Here is an 8454-nt window from a genome sequence, read left to right as displayed (position 1 = left end):
GATTTTGTGTCCTCTGGTGCACTTTCTTGCACACCTCATAAAGGATCTTTGTGCGAGACCTTGTGTTAAAACTATCAAATTAGCCTATTTGAGCAATCTATGATCTATGTCTATTCTATTTCCTATATCAAGTTTTCCCTTCTCTATCTATAAATAGTTTGAAATAGTGGCATTTAGCTTAGTCAAAGAATTGTGATTTTTGCTTTGACTAGTGTCGTCCTTTAGTTTTCTTGATTCTCATTCTTTAGTTCTTGTCATACTTTGCATTATGATAGTCATAATATTTGGTTGTTCTAGCCTTCAAATTAGACTATTCATGTCTTAGTATACAACACTCTTATCTTGTCCCTTTGAGACTAAGTTCTAGTGCAGTCCTTGTCCAAGTTCTTGCTTCTTGTCCTTGTCTATGATTATCACAACAAGAAGCAAAAACATGTTTTATCCTCTTAGACTTAGGTGAGGTCATGCTAGGAGTTGTAATTGTGGTACATGTCACCTTCCTTTTGTTACATGATTTGCATCTAGTTTGTCTAGTAAGGCATCTTCACAATCTCCCTCACCTATCAGGTCACCTTGAGTCTAGCGAACATTCTCCATAAACTTATGACAAACCAGGAACCCTTTGTATCAAGAGGATCTTGAGACAAGTAAAGGTCCTATATCTTTAAAAAAATGTCTAACTTTTTGTTCAAAGTACTTTTCAATTGCAACATACTAAAACTGAACACATTCCTATAAGGACTGATCATGAACCTAAACATGGTAGTCACAATAGACATCAAGAACCACCTAGGAATGACAAAGAGAAAGACCATGACATAGATGAGGAATAAGAAGAGGTGGTAATATTTCCTAAACACATAGAAAAGTGTTAAAAATATAAAAACTTTCAAAAGGTCATGGAAATTCTACTAAACGAATAGAAAGAAAAGTACTTTCTCAAGCTTTCCCAAGAGGGAGCTAAGCTACCCTCTCATTTCAATGTAGAAACCATCATCATACTTGAAGAGGAAACTGAGACTTCCAAACTCCAAAAATAACTAAAAATCATGCAAGATCAACTAGCTCAGATGATGCATGAGAAAAACAAACCCACAAAAATATACACCTTAGATGCTCTTTGTCTATTTCCATTTGATAAGAGGATAGACATGCCTCCTTTCCCATGAGCAGTAGAACTACCTAAGTCTAAAAAATACTTGGGAACCATCAATCCCCAAGATCACTTGTAGGAATTTGGTGCCCTATCTATGCAATTTATGCATAACTAGACATATCTCATGCATTTATTTCCTAGAAGTCTAAGTGGTCAGGCTTTGGAGTGGTTCTCACACTTGCCTCCCAGTATCAAAATGTTTGATAAAATTGCTAACTTCTTTGTCCAGTAGTATTCTCATAACATTCAACACCTATCAATATTTGAGATTTATATAACCTTAAGTAGAAGGTTGGGGAGCCCTTCCTCACATTCCTCTAGAGGTGGAGACAACTATACACTAAATATTCATGCAAGATTCCAGAGACAAAAAAGCTTGATATCTTCACTGAAAATTTCCTACTTGATTTCGAGTATAGAGTCAAACTTCAAGGTTTGCATACCTTTGAAGACATGATCACATAGGCCATCTGCATAGAGGAATTTATGGTCAAGAAGGGTGCACTTACTCTTTAGAAGGAAACAAAACAAGGCTCCACCTCAAACAAGGACAAAACTAAGTATGTCAACAAGAACTAAGAAATTGTACATGATGGGGTTGTTGAAAATGTCACTACTAAACCTACTAAGGCAAATTTTAATCTCACAAATGGTCTCAATGCGGCCAAAAATGAAATGTCCCTTTACTGATTTTTTATGATATTTCCAGCCTCAAATCAGAACTTTAAAATCAAACAACCAATATTACAAAGATCTGCCAATTTTCCAATAAAACCCAGATCGGGTATGTCCAAACTAGTGCCAAAAACTTCACAACTTCACAAATTATTAATAAATCTGAAAATGGACATTTTTACAGAAATTTCAGCAGCATAACAGCCTAAAAAATGACATTTCTAGATTTGTATAGCCCTTACACAACAGATCACAAATGTAGGGCAAAACTATGCTCAATCGGGCTCTCGAAATTAACATAAAAATGCCCGGAAACACCACAAAACACTCATAAATTATCTCAGAAGTTTAATCATGACCCAATACATATATTCAGCTCTATTTTAATATCATAAAGTCTGAAATACAACAGCAAACCAAACTGATATGAAACACTCAACTGAAAACCCAAATTCAAACCAAAAACAACCTCGAAAACACCCAAATCGGCACTATTCAGCACAAGGGCAAACTCTGTATGAGCATGCACATGGAATGGCTTCAAAATCCCATCCTTAGCCTTCCTAGAAACCTACAAACTCCCATTCTTGGGTCTCCTTCTCCATAGGTTTGGCAGCCTCTGAAGAACAACAAGAAAATTATCAAGAATCAAGATGTAGAATGAGCCCAAAATGCCTCCAAACCCCTTTTAAAGAGGGCATAACCCTAAATCACGTCCAAGAGGGGTTAATAAAATATAATTTAATAATAATTTTTATTTATTAGTCCATTGGTTTCCAAAGATTAACCCTTTTTTCTGAAATTTCACCTTTTTGGAGCCTGCCTGCCTTAACAAAGTTTATTTTTTTTAATTATTTGAATAGGGGACATGACAAGTCCTCCCCTTCCAAATATTGCTTGTCCTCAAGCAATGAAGGTTGGAATTCTCAAGAATATGTTCTCCTTCCCAAGTTGCATCCTCTAGTGGTAATCCTTTCCATTTGACCAAATGCTCTGTGATGCTCCTATTTCTCAACCTTTTCTCTCTTGTATCCAAAATCTCTTCTGGTATCAAAACTAATTTCCCTTCATCATCAAGAGGTGGTAATTCTGTAGATACTATGGTTTGCTGGCCTAGAACCTTCTTTAAGCAAGATACATGAAAAATATTATGTATTTTGCTGTTTGGTGGGAGCTCCAATTCATAAGCTACCTCTCCTACCTTCTTGATGATTTTATAAGGCCCATAGAACCTTGGCTTGAGTTTCTCTGCCCCACTTCTCTTCAAGGTGCTTTGCTTATATGGCTGAAACCTAACAAATACCAAATCTCCCACCTCAAAAGATCTTTCAATCCTTTTCCTATTAGCATATATCTTTTGTTGGTTTTGTGCATGTTGTAGATTATCCTTGAGGGACCTTATTATGTCTTGGCTTTGCTTGATGAAATCACTTGCTGCGGGTACTCTACTATCGAAAAGTATTAGATCAACAAAGGAAAGGGCATCGTAACCATAAAGAGCATGAAAAGGAGGCATACCAATAGACATGTGATGAGATGTATTGTAACAATACTCCCCTAGGTGTAACCATTTCACCCAAGCATGTTGTTGATTTGAAACATAGTTCCTCAAATATCCTTCTATCCATTTATTAACTATCTCTGTTTGTCCATCTGTTTGAGGGTGATAGCTAGTACTGGGAGTGAGTTTAGTTCCTGCCAAATGAAAGAGCTCCTTCCAAAAAGAGCTGAGGAATCTACTGTCCCGGTCACTAACAATGTTTCTAGGCAAACCATGTAATCTAAAAATTTCCTTGAAGAACAATTCGGCCACTTGTGATGCCCTGAAATCAGATGTGATAGGAAAGAAATGTGCATACTTAGTTAGTCTATCTACCACCACATATATGCAATCCTTACCTTGAACCTTGGGCAACCCAGTGATGAAATCCATGGAAATACTTTCCCATTTTTGTTCAGGAATAGGAAGTGGCTGCAACAACCCTGCAGGAAAATTTTGCTCACTCTTGCTTTGTTGGCATACCATACATTCCTTAATGTGTTTAAGGACATCCTCCTTCATACCCTTCCATGAAAACTGCTCTCGAATTTGCCTGTATGTCTTGAAGTATCCCTGGTGACCAGCCAAAGGTTATCATCCACTAACTTATCCAAAATCTTGGTGGCAAATGAATCTTTAGCATACTCTAAAATTATGGAGACTTTCCAATCAGCAGAGATAGATGATAAGGAACACAAAGTGGGCTTTCTTGAGAGAGCATCAGCAACCACATTATTCTTTCCTTTCATGTATTCAATATCAAAATCATAAGCTTGCAATTTACTTACCCATTTTTGTTGACAGTCATTCAAATCCATTTGGTTCAAGAAGAACCTGAGGCTATTATGGTCTGTCTTTACAATGAATCTCCCACATACCAAATATTGTCTAAACTTATGAAGTGCATGCATGATTGCCAACATTTCCTTATCATAGATGGAGTACCCTTTCTCTGATTGATTTAATTTTTGACTCTCAAATGCTATTGGATGTCCCCTTTGAGTTAGGACAGCCCCTATACCTTCTCCCGAAGCATCACATTCAACAACAAAAGGTAAAGAGAAATCTGGAATTGCAAGCACAGGGCATGAACTCATTACCTCCTTAAGCTTATCAAATGTTTTTTGTGCCTCTTCTATCCAAACAAAAGCTCCTTTCTTTGTCAAATCAGTCAAGGGGGCAGCAAGCTGAGAAAATCCCTTGGCAAATCTCCTATAGTAGCTACACAACCCGAAGAAACCTCTCAACTGTGTAAGATTAGTGGGTGGAGGCCAATCCAAAATTGCCTGGATTTTTTGTTGATCAACCTGTACTCCTTTAGAGCTTATAATATGTCCCAAATATAGGATCTCTGTCAAACCAAACTCACATTTAGATAGCTTAGCATAGAAGGATTGCTGCTCCAAGATTCCCAAAACAGTGTCTATGTGCTTTAGATGCTCTTCCCATGTTTTACTGTATATCAAGATATCATCAAAAAATACCAAAACAAATTTTCGAAGATGCTGACTGAATACCTTATTCATACAAGATTGGAATGTTGCTGGTGCATTAGTGAGTCCAAATGGCATAACAAGAAATTCAAAGTGCCCATAGTGACATCTGAAAGTAGTCTTTTCCACATCTTCACTCCTCATTCGGATTTGATGGTAGCTTGATCTTAAGTCAATTTTTGAGAAGTATACAGCACCATGTAACTCATCAATGAGTTCATCTATGCGTGGTATGGGATACCTATTTTTTATGGTCTTCTTGTTTAGAGGCTTGTAGTCTATACACATTCTCATTGTACCATCCTTTTTCTTGACAAGTACCACAGATGATGCAAATAGACTAGAGCTAGGCCTTATGAATCCCATGTCCAGGAGTTCTTTAATAGTTTTTTCAATTTCTTCCTTATAACCTCTTGGATGGCAGTATGGGGTTGTTATAACTAGTTTGGCACCCTGTTCTAACTCTATAACATGCTCAAAACCTCTATCTAGTGGTAATCCTGGAGGCAAGTCATTGAAAACTATACTATGCTTATCAAGAATATTTTGAATTTCAAAATGGAAATTACCTTGATTCTTGGGAGAGCTTGTTGGTTGGATTATGACTCCTGCTGCCCATGTTACTTGTCCTCTTCGAAAAGTCCTCTCCATCCTCTTTGCAGAGACCACCTTAGGTGCTCCATTCGATAACCCTCTCAATATGACTTCTTTCCCATTGGAATGAAATTTAAACTCCATAGTTTGATGGTTCATGTAATAGCCTCCGATAGAGTGCAACCATTGAACACCCAATACAAGATCTGTCTCCCCAATACCAACCACATAGAAGTCATCACATAACTCATAATCTCCTAAGGTCATCTTGAGTTGTTTCACCACCCGTGTGCAAGGCATAGTGAATCCATCAGCTACAGTAACATTGAATCCCTCAAAATCTTCTGCTTTAAGCCCTCTTTTCATGACAAATCCCTCATCAATAAAATTGTGAGTTGCCCCACTATCAAGAAGAACAGTCAACCTTTGCCCTGCTAGTACCCCTCGAATTCGGAAGGGATGGTATCTTGGGACTCCTGATAATGCTACTAAAGTGCCATCCTTGCTGATTTCTTTTACTTTCTCTTCTTCTACCTCCTCCTTAGTATCATGAAATTCCTCATGCTCATCTGAATCATATTCTGAAGCAACTTCAATATAGTGCACTTGACCTTTCCCCAAACATCTGTGTCCTGGAACCCATGGTTCTCTACAAGTAAAACAAAGCTTTTTCCTTCGTAATTCACTCCTAGTCTCTTCATCTACCTTCTTTTTTGCCACATTTGTCACATCTTTTGGTGGTAGTGTTGGGAAAGTCTTTTTCTAAAAATTTCCCTTATGTTGCCAAAGATTTGGGGGTTTTTGATTAGTGATTGATTTCATAGGCACGCAAGTTTCAAGTTGCAAGCTTCTTTTGATAGCTTCCTGTAAGGTTGAGGGTGAGAAAGCCTTAACCAAACCCTTAACAGAATCTTCTAAACCATCAAGGAAAAGATAAATGATCCTCTTTTCACTCATATCAGGTACCATAATAGCCACTTTTTGAAATTCTTCTATATACTCATTAACTGATTTGGTTTGCTTCAACTTTGACAATTCTTTATAGTACTCTTCATCATCCTTGAGGTCAAATCTATCTATCACCCTTTGACTGAAATCTTCAAATGTAGTTACCTGATCGTGACCTTGAGTAGTCATTCCATGATACCACCAATCATAGGCTGCATCTTCCAAGTGTAGACTTGCAAATTGAATAGCATCACTCTCTTTCATGGGGTTAAGTGTGAAGAAAGTTTGTAATTTTTGTAGCCATGCTCTAGCTGAAATTTTATTTGTTCCATCAAAAGTAGGCACTGTAAACTTGCTTATTTTATTTGTGAGCTCTCTTCCACTTGTGTCATGCTCCCTCCTATTCTCTTTCTTGGGCATCAAAGCGTTCATCATATCCACATATTCTCTAAAAGGAACTGAACTACGAAAGTCATCATCTAAGCCATTGTAAGTAGCTCTTAATGTAATCAAATTACCTGTAACCTCTTCCACTAGATTAATGGCTGGATTTGGTACTGGTGGCTCATCTGCAGGCAAGAAAATAGATTTGGTTGATTTAGATGGTGTGGATCTCCCATTTCTCGGCTCCTCTGAAGTGCTCCCTTTCTCATTAATAGATGCAATTCCTTGTAATTTTTCTGTCAATATTCGCAAAGCCTCTCTAGTTTCCGCCAAACCATCCACTATTTGCTTCTGAGTATTTTGGATGTCTTGGAAGAATTTTTTTGCCATCTCATCTGGATCAGCCATACCTTTTTCTTCCTTGGATTTTGTACTTTTGCTTTCAACTGGGGGTTTGATCAAAATTTCTTTATTCTTTTCTCACTGAAAATATCTTTTTTCTCTTTCACTTAGTTGCATGCAATCATAAAATATGACATGCAAGATCTGGGTAGTTATCAAAACTTGACATGCAAGATCTGGGTAGTTGTTAAAACTGACATGCAACTTCTACAAACCCTCAGGCTGGCAAGATCATGGCTCTGATACCACTGAAATGTCCCTTTACTGATTTTTTATGATATTTCCAGCCTCAAATCAGAACTTTAAAATCAAACAACCAATATTACAAAGATCTGCCAATTTTCCAATAAAACCCAGATCGGGTATGTCCAAACTAGTGCCAAAAACTTCACAACTTCACAAATTATTAATAAATCTGAAAATGGACATTTTTACAGAAATTTCAGCAGCATAACAGCCTAAAAAATGACATTTCCAGATTTGTATAGCCCTTACACAACAGATCACAAATGTAGGGCAAAACTATGCTCAATCGGGCTCCTGAAATTAACACAAAAATGCCCGGAAACACCACAAAACACTCATAAATTATCTCAGAAGTTTAATCATGACCCAATACATATATTCAGCTCTATTTTAACATCATAAAGTCTAAAATACAATAGCAAACCAAACTGATATGAAACACTCAACTGAAAACCCAAATTCAAACCAAAAACAACCCCGAAAACACCCAAATCGGCACTATTCAGCACAAGGGAAAACTCTGTATGAGCATGCACATGGAATGGCTTCAAACTCCCATCCTTAGCCTTCCTGGAAACCTGCAAACTCCTGTTCTTGGGTCTCCTTCTCCACAGGTTTGGCAGCCTCTGAAGAACAACAAGAAAATTATCAAGAATCAAGATGTAGAATGAGCCCAAAATGCCTCCAAACCCCTTTTAAAGAGGGCATAACCCTAACTCACGTCCAAGAGGGGTTAATAAAATATAATTTAATAATAATTTTTATTTATTAGTCCATTGTTTTCCAAAGATTAACCCTTTTTTCCAAAATTTCACCTTTTTGGAGCCTGCCTGCCTTAACAAAGTTTATTTTTTTTAATTATTTGAATAGGGGACATGACAAAAAATGTTGAGAAGCCTCTTCTTAACAATAAAACATCTAGAAAAAAATTGAGAAACTTATGGGCTACACATCCTAAATGAGAGTATACACCCTTGGGTGAACCTTTGGATGTGGTTTACAAAACCTTGTTACAA

The sequence above is a fragment of the Cupressus sempervirens genome, chromosome 1, assembly GCF_028749045.1.
Source record: "Cupressus sempervirens isolate cs-2001-9-10 chromosome 1, ASM2874904v1, whole genome shotgun sequence".
Taxonomy (NCBI): Eukaryota; Viridiplantae; Streptophyta; class Pinopsida; order Cupressales; family Cupressaceae; genus Cupressus; species Cupressus sempervirens.
Note: the sequence above shows the minus strand (reverse complement) of the source record.